Source organism: Choloepus didactylus, chromosome 14 (assembly GCF_015220235.1).
Source record: "Choloepus didactylus isolate mChoDid1 chromosome 14, mChoDid1.pri, whole genome shotgun sequence".
Lineage (NCBI taxonomy): Eukaryota > Metazoa > Chordata > Mammalia > Pilosa > Megalonychidae > Choloepus > Choloepus didactylus.
In genome coordinates, this window is record NC_051320.1 from 17,628,774 (window position 1) to 17,647,487 (window position 18,714).

Here is an 18,714-nt window from a genome sequence, read left to right on the forward strand (position 1 = left end):
CTGTGTCACTCCCTCCCACCCTCACCAGTGTTCCCTGTAAGACACTCCTTCAATGTCATTGCCTATGAATCCCTGCCCGAGGCTCTGATCCTCTACCCCCATCAGTCCTCAAGCCAGGAGAGGAAGCATGTTTTTAATTATCCCATGAACAAAAGTAAGTACCCTGCTGCAAGGTGCCACCAGATGGCAGGAGTTTTAGGACCAAAGGGTACCATAGAGGGCAAAAATTTACCCAGAAGCACCTCTTATTTTTAGTTTTAAAAATCAAGGCATAAGGAACCCTCTGAGGAGCTGGGGGAAAATGTAGAAGTGTTGGACTTTCTCACCTGGACTGTTGCTGAAGTTCTCACAAACATTGAGGACTGATGGCTTGGTATGCTGAGTCCTCTGTCTTGGGGCTTGCCCTTATGAAGCTCATTACTGCAAAGGAGAGGCTAAACCTGCTTATAATTGTGCCTAAGAGTCACCCCCTGAGTATCTCTCTGTTGCTCAGATGTGGCCCTCTCTTTCTAGCTAAGCCACCTCAGCAGGTGAATTCACTGCCCTCCCGCCTATGTGGGACCTGACTCCCAGGGATGTAAATCTCCTTGGCAACACAGGATATGACTCCTGAGGATGAATCTGGGCCCGACACTGTGGGATTGAGAACATCTTCTTGACTAAAAGGAGGATGTGAAGAGCAACAAAATAAAGTTTCAGTGGCTGAAAAATTTCAAATGGAGTTGAGAGGTCACTCTGGTGGGCACTCTTACGCACTACATAGATAATCCTTTTTAAGTTTTAATGTATTGGAATAGCTAGAAGTAAATACCTGAAACTATCAAATTGCAACCCAGTAGCCTTGACTCTTGAAGACGATTGTATAACAATGTAGCTTACAAGGGGTGACAGTGTGATTGTGAAAACCTTGTGGATCGCACTCCCTTTATCCAGTGTATGGATGGATGAGTAGAAAAATGGGGACAAAAACTATACGAAAAATAGGGTGGGAGCAGGGAATGGTTTGGGTCTTCTTTTTTACTTTTATTTTTTATTCTTATTTTTACTTTTTCTGGTATAAGGAAAATGTTCAAAAAATAGACTGGGATGATGAATGCACAACTAAAAAAAAATCAAGACATAATACACATACAGCAAAATGCACTTAAATGTACAGCTTGAGGAATTTCCCCAGGCACTCTTCGGAAGGGGAAGAGAAAGGGTGCAGGGGGCAAACAGACTCTTCTATAACTCAGCCTGGAAACAACCTTGATGCCTCTGCTTCCACTTCCTAGGCCAGAACTAGTGACGTGGCTCCATCCATGTAAGGAGGGAAGCACTGATATGGGTGAGGCTAGTGATCTCTATAGCCATAAACACAAGAGCAACAAGGCCATTTTTTTTCCCTACTGAGCTCTTTCTGTGTTTATTACTTTTTCTCCCTTTCCCCAGTTTTGGTAGCCAGCTCAAACCATCTCAACCCAACATACAGAAGGCAAGAGACTTTGCCTTCAGTGTGTTCATTCCAGTGATAAACTCCAAAGACCCTGACTGATTTGGATTAGATTTAGACACCATAAAATGATAATAAAGTCGCCTTCACCACAATTCGAGCTTCAATTTCAAACAAAATGCTGGCTAGGAGACTTTCTATTGGGCATATCTTCTGCACTTTTTAACAGATTATAATAAAACTTTGCGTATGCATAAAGGCTACAAAAGGACCCATGATTACACGAGGTGTATACAATTTCGAGAATTACTAATGATACCAGGAAAATGTAAAAATAATTACAGATGCTTTGATATTGATGGACACTCTCATAATGACTGCCATTACTGGCTTTGGGGCCACAGTCCATAATGAGTCCTTTTCTGGGGCTTAGTGCTGCCTAGAAGTGCCAATGATGCTGTGTTTCTATTAATGGATGTATAGTTCTCAGCTGCAACAATGCCAATATTGTATTATTCTGTGAATTCTGCTGACTTCACAGACAGGTGGCATTTTGTGGGCACTAATGTATATGGAGTTCTCTGTTGTAATAAGGCTGCTATTATCTTTAACACAATAATGCTGAAAGGGCCCTGGACTTAGCAGGAAACACTGTTAGCTAAGACTGGACTTAACTCTTTGGGGTCCTGTTTAAGTAGCTTCTTGCACCCTTATCTGCAATTTCCAAACTCAGACACTCCCGTTCTTGTTTTTGTTTTATTGCGTTTTATTTTTTTCCTGGTGTCATGCTCTGTGTGTTTTTAGGATGATCCCTTTTGCATCCAAATGCTCCTTTATGTGGAAATGCCTATTTTGTCTGTTGGTCTGAGGACATTGTTGACTTCCTTGCTCTGTTTATTCACAGAGTCTGGGAGAGATGGGAACTTTGTCCTTTACCTGCGTCTCCTGTCGTGTCCCCTAGCAATAAGGTCTCAACATGGCTGGATGATTTCTCTCCAAATAGACATCTCCAAGCAGTAGTGGTTACTCTGGGCTGAAAGTGGACATTAAACCTCAGCAGTGATTAGACATGGACACAGGAAGTTGATGCAAAAGCGAGCCACGCGAGGCAGAACAGTCCGTGATACTCCTGACAAGGGCCCCCAAGGACCCTCCCTGGGCACATGCACAGGAATCAAACAGCCATGAGCACAGAGGTGAGGGGGTGGACCATACACATGCAGGGTCCTTAGAGTGATTTAATTCTCCCACTTCTCTGCCCACCGATGACCCACTTTAGGGATCTTCTTCAGGAGGGCAGCTGCTTTTGGGCCTTGTGGCCTTTGCACCATTCCTTGTCCCCTCCCCTGGCCCTTGGCACCTGCAAATGCAGGAAGAGGCACAGTAAAGCAGAGTCCACTGCATCCCTGGGCAGCTATCTCTGTCAACTGATAAGGCCATTTAAGCAAAACACTTAATTACCTTTCCTTCTCTTGGCAACCCCTGGGAAAAGATGAGCCGGGCGGATAATGAGCTTAGAGAGAGTGAGCAGCTTAGTCAGGGCAGGGTCTCATCGTCCGAGGGACGACCTCATCCGATCCCATCGCAAAATGGGGTGCAGAGAGGAGAGCAGGAGGGCGGGGAGGAAGCTGCTCTGCTGCAGTGTGGCTTCACTGTTTCATGCTCGATAGAACAGTAGTGAGCTTCTAACAGGTAAAGCCCCAGGCCCAGCCTCTGATGAGCCGGCCATGCCTCAGAAGCAGAAGCAGAAGCTACTTTTGACCTTCCGGGGTGAGTGAAGGGCTTGGCTCCTGCGCTGCCATTGCTAGGTGGGAGGGTGGGGCAAGTAACTTAACCTCCTGGGCCTCAGGTTTCTGACCCATAAAATGAGGACACTGGATTTTGCAGGGTCTCTAAGGTAAATTTCAATTCTAAATTGCTAAAAGTAATTGCTGCCAGGGAAGAGGGGTTGGGAAGATGGGGTGTCCTCCAGTCTGGTGGCCTGATGCAGCTGCAGGGGGGCAGTGTGGCTGTACCCCTTAACCCTGGGCCTCTGGAGGGCTTGGGCCAGGCCAGGGAGACTGCCCTGCTGGGGTCCCCAGACCTGTTAAGGGGAGGTGCAGCCTGTCAAGTGAAGGATAAAAAGAGCTGTGCCTTTAAGGTGAGAGAAGGTGCAGGCCTGTGGGGAGAGTTTGCATCCTCAAAGAGCTCCCTTGGTCTGACCCAGAATGGAGAGCTAATTGCCTGCCTCTGGGGCTGAGCTCACAGGGCACCACTTTTTGGCCTCAGTCTGCCTCATGGATTCACCCTTCTTGGCCCTGCCGCACGCCATCCCCACAAAGGGTCTGTGGTTCCGCTGCTTCCCGCCCTCCACTTACTGTGGCCCCCACTGCCATGGCCTTGCCCAGTCCCTTCCCATGACTGGAGTGTGACATCCACCCACATTTTCCCTGCTGTCTAGCCCTCCAGCCTGCCCTCTGAATTCTTGCCTTGCCTTTCCTGGCTGGATGATACCATCTTGCTTTTCTCTGTGTGTGGCCCTGTGCTGTTTCCATGTCCCTGCACTGAGACACTGTGGGTCAGAGTGAGACAGGTGGGGGGAACTGAAGGCCACAACACCCTGAGAGGATCTCCACTGGGGCAGTGGGAAAGTCGTTCTATTTCATTCACTCATCAAATGATTATCGAGAACCAGCATGTGATGCTGGGATGATAGCACCCAACATAAGGACAAAAAACACGTCTCCTTGTGGATTCTACCATTGGGGAAACAGACGAGGATTAAAATAAATAAGCCAAAAAAATAAAATAGATAAATAAATACTAAAATAAGTGTGTTAGAGTATAACTAATACTCTGGAGATGAAGAAAACAGAAGAGGGCAACACAAAGTGCCAGAGTCAGGGGTAGGTTTGCGGTTTTAGATAGGGTGGTCAGGGAAGGCCTCACTGGGAAGGGATGTTTGATTACAGACCTGACAGACACGAGGGAGGAAGCAAGTTGGTATCTGGGGCAAGAGCACTGCAAGCAAAAGAAACAGCACATGCAAAGGCCCTGAGGCTGGACCATGTTTCATGAGTTAAGGGAAGAGCAAGGAAGCCGGGGTGACTGGAAGGTGGCTGGGAGGAAGGGGTAGAGTAAAAAACAGATCACATCAGAGAGGAAGTGGGGAGAGGTGGCAGTGGGGAGGTCACTGAAGGCTCTGTAGAGCACTGTAAGGTTTTACCCTGAGTGCCTTGGGGCCTGGAGAGGAAGTCCTTACCTGATTCTGTTCACAGACTTACTCTGAAGGCTAAGATGACAGTACACCAAAAGAGGACCAGGGAAAGACAGGTGCCCAGTCAGGAGGCTGCTGCAGTCATGCATGTGAGAGATGATATGATTTGGGCCAGACTGGTGAGAAATGGTCAGATTCTAGGCTTAACGGTAAAAGTGACATGATCACTGGTGATCCAGCTGTGGGGTGTGAGAGAATGGTGGAGACAAGGATGTTCCTGAGATTTGGGGCCTAGGCAATTGCAAGGATAAAGCTATCAAACATGGCGATGGGCAGGGTGGGAGGGACGGGTCTGGGGGAGGATCCCAGTGCCGGCTGTGTTCATCTCAGGCATGGGGAGTCTGGAGGGCATGAGAAGGTAGGACTCCAGCTCTAAATCTGGGACTTGGCAGCAAACAGATGGTGTTGAAGGGCACAGATGGAGTGAGATTAGCAGTGGAGTGCACACAGAGGGCAGAGGAAAGAAGAGCTCAAGGCTGAGCTTTGGGGCTTCCAGCATGAGGGGGCCAGGGAGATGAGGAGATGCAGAAAAAGATGGAAAGAAAGGCCTACACTAGGAGGAGACACAGCCAGACAGAGTGTGCTGGAAGGTAGACAGTGTTTGAACGAGGAAGGAGTGGTTGTCCACTTCAGATAAGAAAAGGACTAACAATGACAGTTGGCCATAGAAAAATGGAGGCCATTATTGAAGCCCATTTTTGTGTGTATGGAGAAAACCCACTCAATATGATTTCAATGGGACTCCCTGACCCGGGTGCCCACGTCCCTGGGGCCTGGCTAATCACACTGAGCTCCTTCCCTACCTATAGTGATTGGTTCAGAGGTGAGCATGTGGTTTAGGTCTCTCCAATCACAATGAGCACATTGCCTTGGCCTTTGTGATTGGTTCAGAAAGAAGTGTCTGGTCCAGGCTGGGCCAATGAGAGTCCTCTCTGGAGGTTTTCCTTCTGGAGCTGTCAAGAAAGAGGGACTCTTTCCTCTGGAGTTGCTAAGGTTGGGATGGAGTTGCCAAGTCTTGGCGTTTAGCAGGCACCCTGCCTGTCAGGTGGACCCGCCCTTTCCAAGCTAGAGAGAGAGAGATGAACCCCTCACAACAGCATTTGCAAGACCGTGGATCCAGCTCTGCCCCCAAAGCTCCCTCGGACTTCCACACTTCATTTTCCAGCCCACATATTCTCTATTTTAAATTAATTTGAGTCAGACTTCTATCTTTTGCATCCAAATGTGCCCTTGCTAATCCAAGGAGATTTCTCTGAAGCCCACTACTCAGCAGTGGGAGGAAGAGTGAGGAAGGGCAGACTGCTGACTCCCTGGCCAGAGCAAAGACTGATCAGATAGGGCTGGAGAGCCATTGCGCACAGATGCTGGCTGGGAGCACCTTCTCCCCCTTGCAGCCCTCCAAATGAAACCTGAACAAGCACCCCCTGGATTCAGGCCTATTCCTAAGTGCCCGGAATTGCCAGGGGAGACCGGCCTGGGTGAGACCAAACAGTCACCCCCCCCCCCACCGTCTCCTTCTGCAGCAGCCTGTGACGCACGCCTCAAATCCGGGGCAGGTAGGGTTACGACAAGAGAAGCTGGATGAGGGCATCGGATTCCACCCATGACCCAAGAGGTGGCATCTGGTGGGGCAGCCAGGGCTGGGGACTGGGAGTTCCCTGGGAGAGGCTGAAAGCTGAGTAGGGGACTGTCACGGGCTCCACGGAGGACACGTCAGTATCTGTGGTGTGCAGACAGGTAATGGGAGATCGGGGCAGGGGAAGTGGTTGCTAAAACAAACGGCCTAGTTTTGCTGGATGAAGTTTCTTTCCCTGGAGCTGTTTTTAAAGGACCAGCCACACAGAAATTGTGCATGAGTTAAAGACACCCACACACACAGAGCCACTAATGATCCCTTTCAGCTCTGAAGATCCAGTTTGCCACTTTTGGCTCGGTGTGTTGAAAGAGAAAGCATTTAGTTTTTATTGTTTTTCCCAGTCTGTATGCAGATAGACTGGTTGTTCAGCCCGCCTCATTTCGCTCCCATAAGTGTGTCAAAAATGCATGAGTCACTCTTGAGAATAGCTCTGACCTTCTCACTCTGTACCCCAATAAAGAAATAAATTATGCTCCACTGATAATTCCTTGTCCCCCACACTATGCAATCCAATCACGAGTTTATAAAGCCTTGCAATGTCAATGCACCATATATCTTGGCCTAAATCCCTTCCAATGAAAATTGTTAGCCCATTGCTTGATTCTATTTCAGGAAAAATATGTGGTGGATTGAATTGTGTAACCCAGTTTGGACAAGTTCTTGCTCTTTATTCTAGTGGTTATAAACCCGTTGTAAATAAGGTAAGATGTTACTTCAGTTGAAGTGTGGCTCAACTGAATCAGGTTGGGTTTTAATCCAGATGACTGGAGTCCTTTATAAGCAGAATGAAAGACAGAGAAGCCACGGGGAATAACCAGAAGCTGGAAGTCGAAACCTGGAAGAGAAAGAAGATGCTGCCGTGTTTGTTGCCATGTGACAGAAAAGCCAAGGACCAAGGATCACCAGCAGCCAACCCCAGAGTGCCACAGTCTTCAGGGAGAAAGCATTGCCTTGCCGACAACTTGGATATGGACTTTCTCTAGCCTCGAAACCGTGAGCCAATGATTTCCCATTGTTTAAGCCAACCTGGTATATAATATTTGTTTTAGCAGTGGGGAAACGAAAACACCTTCTTTTCAAATGGCTCTTTTCAGTATCTAGCTGTGGTTGAGACGTCCCTCCCCTCATGTACTTTACTTTGATCACTGACTATGGAGAATACCAATTCAAAAAACCTCAATAAATTGAGTGCCACACATTTGGGATTTATTACATTTGATAGATGTTGAAATGGAATGTACTTGTTCAGATAATTTTAGATAGCTCACATTACTAGACTAAACACATTGGGAAGGAGGGTGAATTTAAAATGTTTAAGAGAAGAACTGTTTTAAACACCCACAAGCACTTTAAAATGTCACATTGCACCCAAACAATTGATGCCAGGTAGACGTAACTCTTCTCTCTTCAAAAAGCATGTCTCCAAGGATTTCTGGCAGACAGCTGTTGTTTAGCCTTTATTTACTGCAATAAAACTACATGAAAACCCTATGCTTCATCCTTTTCACTAATTTACTTTGGTTTGCTCCACAATCAGTCTGAAATGGGAAATTTTGTCTCTTGACTTTACCCTTCAGCGAGTTATATTCTTAGTGCCACAATTAAATTCTGCTTTTTAAATCATATGGAGATAATTTTTCCAGACTCTTTCCACACTTCCTATAGACAGGAAACAAATTGCAAGAGAGGGAAATCGTGGAGACTCATAAGTAATCAGGCCTTCCTTTCTCAGAAGAGTATTTTCTGTTCTCTCAACTCTTGTGCTTTTAAACTCATGCCGAGATCTCTGTGGATGAGAGAAAAACTAAGCCTCTATGGTACTTTGGTTAAGGGAGAGGCAACTGTGATAAAAAAAGCTCCCCACTTCTTAGTGGCTTTACATACTCAAAATTTAAGTCTCGCTCATGTAACGGTCCAAGGCTGGTACTTCTGGAGGGCAGCTCTCCTCCAAGTGGTGATTCAGGGGGCCAGGTTCTTTCCATCTTGTGGCTCCCCCCAAATTCAACAGGTGGCTCCCAAGATGGTCCCAGGGGTCACCTCCATTGAAGCCAACTGGGAAGAGAAAGACGCAGAGAAGATTACACACAGTTTTATGATCTAGACCTGGAATTGGCCTGCATCATGTCCACTCATTTCCCACTAAGCAGAGCAGGCCTGGGGCTAGACCATGGCTACACCTCCCCGCAAGGGCATCTGGGAAATGGAATCTAGCTGTGCGTCCAGAAGGAAGTAGATTTGGGTTTGTGAAAGCACGTAATTGTAGGCTTTGACTCTGGCAGTAGCCAGGCTTTCATTCCAGAATTATTCAGGGATACTCACTGGGGCAGGCCCCAAGAGACTGACTAAATTCTGTTGTTAAATTAACTGCATTTATTTGCTATTCAGTTTTGCTTTTCTATTTTTATCTCATTGGCTTCTAGGCTAGAATTAAGCATCTTCCACTCTTGTTCTTCAATAGTTTTTCTCGTACACGCACACACATACACACCTAAAAAAGTCTATAGTAAAAGAAGCTCACTTGACCCTGTTTTCTTGTAAATCATCTGAAATGAGCTGCCCCACTCCAAAGTATCGTGGTCTCAGGCAGACAGGCTCAGATCTTCTCTCTCCTTAACAGCTGGACATTATTTGTCATTGAGTATCTGAGTCTTATAATTCAAGACTCTGAAACTCACATAGCCTCAGGTCTTTCCATTGTGAGCAACTCGCACCCCTGGTTAGATGTGGAAACCAATCTCAAGCCAACCACGTGGTAGCCATGAGGTTCTGGCAATATATATATATTTAACCTCCCAGAGCCTCAGTTCCTTATTTTGTGAAAATGGGGTGATACTTCCCACCTCACGGAATGTTTTATGGGTTAGGTTAGATATTGTAGTGAAGTCACCGAGCATAGAGCCTTATGTGAGTCAGACTAAATCAACAGGGATCAACTGCCTTCTTGTCTTCCTTTGCTCAGGGAAAGGGAAAACTTGCATCAGCCTTTGTCAGCACTGTGGGGTTTGCTAGGAAAGCTACTTCTTCACCCACCCCCAGCCTGCCTCATTCCCTGAAGATCCAACTGCAGCAGTTCTTCTTTCCATTCAGGCAGAAATCTGAGGGTCTAGGGCCAGGAGGGAGTAGGAGCCAGACAAAGCCACAATTACCCCCACATGACTGCCTACTAAGAATTCTGGCTGGAGAGAAAGCTTTGCTGCAGTTTATTTTTGCTAAGCCTGCCTCAAGAACCCAAGAGGCAAAACTTCAGTCTACAGGACAGCCCCAAACTCATTGTTCCTGTGTAACTCAACTCAGCTAACCCCTGGCATTTTCTATCCTGCAGCTCTTCTCTCGAGTATTTCCTTGATTCATCAGCAGCTATCCATTCCAGTTAGTGCGATTTCCATTGATCAAGCCTGGCTACTGGCTCTAGACTACTACACACACACACAGACACACACTCACACACACATCCTGCAAGAAAAAACTCCCTCCTCTAAATGAAGGGTAGTACAATCTGTTTCTGAGGCCAATCTTGAGTTCATGATGGAGGACGATGAAAACCACTTCCCCCAGCTCTCCTGAACTAAGTTTAGAGAATCAATTATAATCCTTAAATCTTCTCATTCTTAGATAGGCTTAATTCTTACTTAACTCTTGAATTCCACTTTGAGTCAGTCAGAGAGAGAGAGAGAGAGAGAGAGAGAGAGAGAAAGAGAGAGAGAAACTCTCTGCCTTTGAGAGATGGCACAACTGTGCCCCAACAAGGGATGATATTCTGGGATAAATCAGCAAAAGCCGTGGCTGTTTCTGTACTGAGCCTAAAGATCAACAGAAGAAATTGCTTGAAGTTGGTAAATAAAATTCTTAGAATAATCATGCCCAAGGCCTCTAGAATACTTTTATGATGGCTTTATAAATTCTAGCCTTTCGCCTAGGAAGTTTCCAGAGGGCCACCCAAATGAATGTGCATTGCTGTTGGGAAGCAGCATAGCTGCTGCAAAAAGGCTCATACTTGAAAGCACCTTTTGAAGGAGTTTTGGAAGAGAAATTCCCACGGATGCTAATTAAAATTCAGGGGAAATGTTTCAAGCCAGTTTCCATGGGACACAGACACAGTCACTTTTTTCACCCTGTTGCAAATGTCCGGGGAAGCTAAATGATCCAGTGGGCCAGGTTGGCGTAGACTTGAACTAGAAATTTGTTCAGTGGGGTGTAGTGATGTGGGGCGTGGTGTCCGCGGGGCTTGACTGAGCGGTGTGGTCTGGCAGGCAGGGATGAGGCTGGAGTGCAAAATCTCTGGCAGTTGGTGCTGTGGGGTTTGGTAATGGGTGCGGGATCTCAGTGGGATTGCCTGCCATGGGATGTGCTCAGTGCAAGGAATCAGGACTAGAGATGGAAGCTTGTGTGGGGCTTGAGAAGCCCTTGAGGCAGAAGCTGGGGCTAGAGCTGTGGACCATTTGCTTAAGTCTTGTTTCACTGCAGGAATCTTCCTTCCCTACTCTCCCTTCCACTGGTCCAGAATCTCCTAGAACTTGACAGCAAAATCACAAAAACAAAGTGGAGGATACTGCTGATTGACCACCAACTTCTGTTCTCATTATCCATAACAATAGAGAAGGGCACATACTTTGAAAATTGAGATATAATTGACATATAATAAATTGCACATTTAAAAAGTGTGCAGTTTACTAATTCTGACACGAAACCATCACCTCAAATCCATCACTCCCCAAAGTTTCCTTGTGCACCTTTGCAATGCCCTCTCCTTTCCCTGCCTGTCTTTCCTCACTTCCCCAAGCAACCATTGATTTGCTTTCTGTTATGAAAGATTTGTTTGCATTTTCTAGAATTTTATAGAAATAGAATCCTACAAAATGTGCTCTTTTTTTTTGATCTGGTTTCTTTCACTCTGTAAATATTTTGGGATACACCCATACTGTTGAGTGTTTCAAGATTTCATTTCTTTTTATTGCTGAGTAGTATGCCATCATATGGATATTGTGCAACTTGTTTATCATCCACTTTTTTTTTCATTTTATTTATTAGAGAAGTTATAGGTTTATAGAAAAATCTTGCAGAAAGTACAGAGTTCCCATACACTCCTCCCCACCCCCACAGTTTTCCCTATTGTTAACACTTTGCATTAGTGTGGTACTTTTGTTACAGCAGATGAAACATTACCATTATAATTATACTATTAGCGGTACTCCGTAGTTTACATTAGGGCACCCTGTTTGTGCTGTGAAGTTCTATGATTTTTAAAACTTTTATTCTGGTAACATATGCAACCTAAAATTTCCCATTTTAGCCACTTTCAAATACATAGTTCATTGCTGTTGATTTCATTCACCATGTTGCGCTACTCTCACCGCCATGCATTACCAAAACTTTTCCATCACCCTGAAGAGAAGCTCTGTGCCAGTTAAGCATTAACTCCCCATTCATTTTGTTTGTTTCCAAGTTTTGGCTATTACAAATAAAGCTGTCATGAACATTCCTGTATAAACCTTTGTATGGATATATGCTTGCTTTTCTGTTGGATGAACACCTAGGAGTAGAAAGTCTGGGTTGTACAGTAGGTATAAATTTAATTTTTTAAGAAACTCATTTCCAACTGGTTGTACCATTGTACGTTCCCACTAGCAGTGGATGAGAGTTCTAGTTCTCTATATCTTTGCTAACAATTGATATGGTCAGTCTTTTATCTTTTAGCCATTCTAATAGATGTGCTGTGGTATCTTGCATTTCCCTAATAATTGATAATGCTGAGCATCTTTTCATGTCCTTATTTGCTATCTATATATTTCTCCTTGGGTGTCTGTTCATATCTTTGTCCACTGTTTTTGAGTTGTTTGTTTTCTTATTGAATGCTGAGAGTTCTTCATATATTCTAGATGCACAGCCTTCATCAGATATACGCTTTGCAAATAGCATGTGGCTTGTGCTTTAATTTTCTTGCCAGAGACTGTGCATGCATTCTGCAGCCTCCCTTTCATTTAAGTACAGCCACGAAACTGAGTTCTAACTCAAACAATATGAGTGGAAATGTGTGCCACTTCTGGATTCAGTCCTTAAAATAGTGCATATGCTCCTCCATTTCCTGAAGCCGAGAATCCAGCTTGCGTCATGCTGCTGAGCACTGTGCTCTCCTTTTAGAATGACCTCATGAAACAGGATCACTCACCTTTGGGCTGTTACATGACAGAGAAATAAACTTTTCTCCTCTTTTAAGCCACTGAAATTGGAGTTTCTTTGTCAGCCCTTAGCCGCTTGACCCTTACACTAACTTATACACCAAGGAAGCTGTCCTTCTTCCTCCTTCCTTACGACTTTGAGCATTTCCAATCAGAAGTCTAGGTTGGTCTGAGGATGACTTCATTTTTCTAGATAAGGAATAAAAATTTCTTGAGCACTCGATAAGGCATTGTACTGTGTGTCCAGCTGACAAAGAGGAATAAAACCCAATCCTTGTTCTTGAGAAACCAATGGTCCAATGAAAATCTTTGGATTTAGGTGTACGTCTTAAGTTATAAACCCAGTTGCTCAGGAATAGAATTTTGCTGAGCTTAGAGGAACCTGGAGAAATTCAGAATTTTGGCTTAAAAGAAATCTTTCTTTTGATATTCTGCAGAAGATCACACTAAAATAAAAAGGAACTTGGAGCCCTCTTGTCTGCCCACTGAGAACAATGTCTCCATGTCTAGGTACTTGTAGCCTCAGATGCAGTATAATTCTACCCATGTAGAGTGAAATATTGCAGTTGGCATTTATTTGAGTACCAATTTTGTGCCACGGACTTTACTTGACTTAATGTGATTCAACTAACTTCCTTCCCTCAAAGACCTAACTGAGGTATATAGATGAGGAATCTGAGATTCAGAGAAGTCAACTAACTTGCCCAAGGTCACAGAGCCAGTTGGGGACGGAAGCAAGTTTGGAAACCAGGCCTGTTCCCCAAATTCCAGCCCTTTCTGCAAGCCCCACTTCTCCCATGGGAACAGCATTGGGCTTACATAAGTCAGAGCATTGCTTTGGGCTTTTGCGTTTCATGGAAGGAATAACCTCACCCACTCTGATTCTGCTCCCCCAGCCTCCTCAGCCTCAAGCATGGTGACCACCCTTTGTTACTCAGAAGAACGGGCAAAACTCCATACTTCTCCATATTCAAGCGTCAGCATGCTTGACTTTTGTTTTCAATCCAAAACCTGCCTTTGATTTACAGAACAAAAATACAGCTTCACTCTGAAAAGGAAATGACAATTGGTTGCTGGAAAGCAACCCAGAAACCCACTCTCCATTTTAGCACAACCTGGAGTGGAGACATCTGGTCTCCCAACACCAGCCTGACAAATGGATGAGATTTAAATGTAGGGCTTCTTTAGCAGGGCCTTCAGCATATCAAACCAGGGCCAAAGGAAAGAGGTTCTTGATTTTTGTTGTTGTTCCAGATCAGATAACGTTGCCTTATTAGTTCCTCCACTATGAATTCACACCGCATGTACCCACAGGCCTGCCTCTTGCTAAAAGGCCATCAGCTATATTGCTTCCTGCACAATCATTCATATTTTGCCTCATGCCTTCCCTTCTTCACCTCTGTTTCCGGCCCCTCCTCCTCCACCGAAGTGGCACAAATGCTTGTAAAGAAAATGTGTCAACAGGTGAAATTTATAGGAGTTTCTTGGCTCACACAGAAAGGCGAACCACAAGCATCCCCAGGAGAGATTTCCTCACCCTGACCATACTCTCTTGACCGTGCCCTGATCCATTGGTGAGGACGCTCTTGGGAGAAACCAGTTGTCTTTGTGGAACTAAGTGTGGACTCCCATATGGGAAGGGTGGCTTTGGTGAAGGCCAGTTGGAATTACTTAGTTGCCACTACAGAAAACCCAGCCCAAACTGCTTAGTCAAAAAGGAATTTATCAACTCACAGAAGTTGAAAAGAGGAGGGCCGGCTTCCGGCACACCTCCATACTGGGCTCATGCATGTCTGCTGGATTGCAATGCTCTGGTGCTGGCTGCGGCAATCCTTGAGGTTCCTTGGCTTGAATTTCTGCGTCCCGTCATATGGCAATGTCTTGTCCTTTCCAACTTCTGTAACTTCAAGGTTTTAGTTGTAAGACTTCCAGGAATTTTGATTAAGGCCCATTGTTAACTTGCTAATGCTGTTGTTATACAAAATTCCAGAAATGGATTGGCTTTTATAAAGGGGGCTTATTTGGTTACAAAGTTATAGTCCTAAGGCCATAAAAGTGTCCAAACAAAGGTGTCAACAATAGGGCACCTTCACTGAAGGACACTGATGGTGCCTGGAAAAACTTTGTCAGCTGGGAAGTCACAGGCATGTGGTTGGCATCTGCTCTAGGGTTCTGGTTTCAAAATGGCTTTCTTCCAGAACGTTTCTTTCTAGGCATCTAGGGGTAACCTCTTAGTTTCTCCCAGGCAAACTCTGGACTAGCAAATGTTTACTTCCAATGGCCATCTCCAAAATGTCTCTCTTGGCTGCAGCTCTCCAAAGTGTCACTCTTAGCTGCTCTCCAAAATGTCAATCTCAGCTGCTCTGGGTCCTTCTGTTTCTGTTCTCTTTCTATAAGACTCCAGTAATTAAAGCAAGGCCCACCCTGAATGGGCAAGGTCCATATCTCCATAGAAATAATCCAATCAAACATTTCACTCACAGTTGATTGAGTCACATCTCCATGGAAACCCTCAATCAAAGGATTCCAACCCAAACAACACTAATACACCTGCCCCCACAAGATTGCATCAAAGAACATGTCATTTTGGGGGACATAATACATCCAAACTGGCACACACACCCTGATTCAATTCACCACATCTTAACAAAAAATAACACCCTCAAAAGGCACTAGTTACAATAGATTCACACTTACAGGGATGCGAATTAAGATTAAGAACATGTATTTGTTGGGTACATAATTCAACCTACCACAGGACCTCTCCACCAGGATCAGGCTGGTTCTGAGGGAATTGAAATTTGAAACTTGGGAAGCCCCTAGAAGTATTTTGACAGCGTGATGGTACACTTGCCCAAAGAAGTTCCTCTCTATTGCTCTTTCTTTTCTTCATTCAACTTCTTCACATCTTTCTAGGTAAACCTCTGGGATTTGGGTACCCATTTGTGATAGCTAAGTTCTTGTGTCAACTTGGCTAGGTTAAGGTGTCCAGCTGTCTGTTCAAGCAAGCACTGACCTGATCATAACTGTGAGAATACTTCGTGGATTTAAATCATTAGTCAGTTGATTGACTCTACGGCTGATTTCATCTAAAATCAACAAAGGAGATTGCTTTCAGCAATGAAAGAAGTCTCATCTAATCAGTTCTAGTCCTTAAATTAAAGGGAGAACTGGTGATTTCAGCAGTCAGAAAGAATTTCTATCTCTACTTCACCAGGGGAATTCATCAAAAGCTTCATTGAAGTTCCCAATTTGTTGTCTGCCCTACAGAATCTGGACTTGTCTATCCCTGTGGTAGTGTGAGCCAATTTTTATAATAAGTTCCATAATATTTACATATATATCTTGTCATTTGTTTCCCTGGAGAACCCTGACTACTACATCATTCTTCTAGCAAACTCTTGGCCTTAAATACTCAAACATTTAACCACTGAGTGATTGTTACTAGCAATGTACTTCCTTTCTTCAAACAATCTATTCTTTATTTGTGTATCAGATCCTCTGCTGAGTGCCTTACATGCATTATTTCATTTGTTTCTCCTGATTACCCTATGACATGGGGACTATATTATTCTCATCATACAGATGTTGAAATGTAGACCTGACAGAGGTTAAATATCTTCCCCCAGGACACACAGCTAGAGCCAAAGATCTTAGAACCATGTTACGTAAGTAAGTAATGCACGATATAGTCTAGATACACAGGTCTATAGATAAACAAGTGCATTAACTGTTGTATTCACCATGATAAACATCTACACAGGGGAAAATGAGAAAGAGAGTGGTCATTTCCCTGGTGGGGGTGGAGGTGGTGAAGTTGGTGTTGGTAAATGTTCTCTAAGGAGGCGAAGCTGAAGTGAATGAGAAGGTGTTTTCCAGCTGGATGGTGGAGGCTGGGAATTGCATCTGAGACAGATGGAACTGTGTGAGTAAAGGCATAGGGTCATCTAAAAGTGTGGGGCAATAGGAGAACTGCAAGCTGTGTGACCTGGCTGGAGCAGAAGGTACAAGAAGGAAGGACAAGGGAGGAGTCATGGCTGGAAACAAGCAGGGCCCAGTCCACGAAGCTCTGCTTACAAATGAGAGGGATTTGACCAGGATAAAATGGGGAACCATTCAAGAGTTTTAAGGAGAGAGTGACTGACATTGATTCAGTCATGCATTCATAGCCAGTATTTTTGGTGACTATGTGTTCCTGGCACTGGGTTGTTCAGATTTGTGTTTCACACATACTTTCATGGCTGTATTATAGGTTACGGATTTGAGGGGTGTGCCAGTTTGTATATATATTATGCCCCCCCAGAAAGAGCCATATTCTTTGATGCAGACTTATGGGGGCATATTGATTAACCTTTTTGATTAGGGTATGACCTCTTGATTGGATATTGCCATGGAGTTGTGATCCACCCAACTGTGGGTAATACCTTTGACTAGGTTAGTTCCTTGGAGATATGGACCCCACCCATACAGGGTGGGTCTTGATTTAATCACTGGAGTCCTATAAAAGAGCCCAGAAACAGAAAGACCTCAAAGCAGCTGAGAGTGACATTTTGGAGAGCACCACAGAGAGACATTTTGGAGATGGCCGCTAAAAGCAGACTTTTGCTGATGATTTGGAGATGCTAGCCCAGTGTTTGCTCCGGAGAAGCTAAGAAAGGACAAAACAGCCCAAGAGCAACATTTTGAAGAAAGCACAGAAGCTGAGAATGGAGCTGGAACACAACCCGGGATCAGCAGATGCCAGCCACGTGTTTTCCCAGCAAACAGAGGTTTTCCAGATGCCATTGGCCTTCCTTCGGTGAAAGTATACTCATGTTGGTGCCTTAATTTGGACATTCTCATGGCCTTCAGACTGTAAATTTGTAAACAAATAAACCCCCTTTATAAAAGCCAATCCATTTCTGGTATTTTGCATGACAGTAGCATTAGCAAACCAGAACAAGGGGCCAAAAGCAGAGGTTTTTGGTGTGGTTCAGGTAAAGGGTTATGGGAGACTGAACTCAGTCAGGAGTGGCAGGGTATTGAGGCCAAGGGGCAGATGTGTTTTCAGTTCGATGTGTTAATGGAGACACCCCTCAATCACTGATTCCATTATCTTGAACCAAGTGAATTGAGAAAATATGTTTTTTTTGTCTTATCTTACTCAAAGTCTGTTTTATTTTGCAAATGAAAGAAACAATAGGGAAGCTTGGTCAGCAAGCCAAGAAGCTGTTGTAGGAATAAAATGTATGTAAAGTAAGGCTGCTGTGTGGAAGACACTGTGGGGAAAGCAGTCTAATTAAGACTGGTATCTTTGTGGCAGGGAATTTGTGGGTCAGGTAGTGGGAAACCTTCCTTGTTGGTAAATCAGAGATGATGCAAACGTCCATCTCTACAGGAGTGGTTGAATGGATTATGAGTCTCCAGGCAGGAGATCTCCAGATAGTCTTGAAAATGCATTGTTAAGTAAAAAGCAGGACGTAAGTTGCAGTATTGTACATAACACGCTTATGATAAAAATATCCTATTTGTTTATATATGGACATATTTATAGAAAGAAAAGGGTTAGGAAAGGGTATTCAAAGTGTGATAGGGAAGGAGATTGGGGAATGAAAGTGAAGGGCAACTTGGCTTGTGTTCCATACGCAGCTGCACAGTTTTAAAGCCCTACAATGAGAATATCTCTGTGTGTTCCTTGTGTAAAAAAAATAATAAGCGCTAGTATTCCTAGGTTGATAACCATAAAATTGCTTTTTTGCCTACCACTCCACCTCTGCACATCCCTATCCTCTCCTCCTCTCCCGGGGTATTTCTACTCCCACAACCCCTTGTACATGCCCCTTACCCAGAATGCCGTGTGTGGAATGGAAGTTGTCCTCAAAAACAAGGTGTTCGGATTCTCAACACACGTTAGCACAAAGAATACCGCGAGTTGTGCTTTTTTAAAAGGAAAACTGTCAATGACTGTCTTCATTTCCTGGTGGTTAAATCAAATACCCACACAATGGTGACAACAGGAATTTACTGACTCATGGTTTTAGAGCCTAGAAGTTGGCTTCCTCCGAAGGTTGGTTGTGTTCTGGCTGGCAGCAATCCTTGGGTTTACTGATTTTCCTCCTCACATGCAAATGTCTTCTTTCTCTCATGGCTTCTGTTGGCTTCCAGCTTCTTGCTCTTCCCCAGCTTCTTTTCAATAAGACCTCCAGTAATAGGATTAAGACACATCCTGATTCAG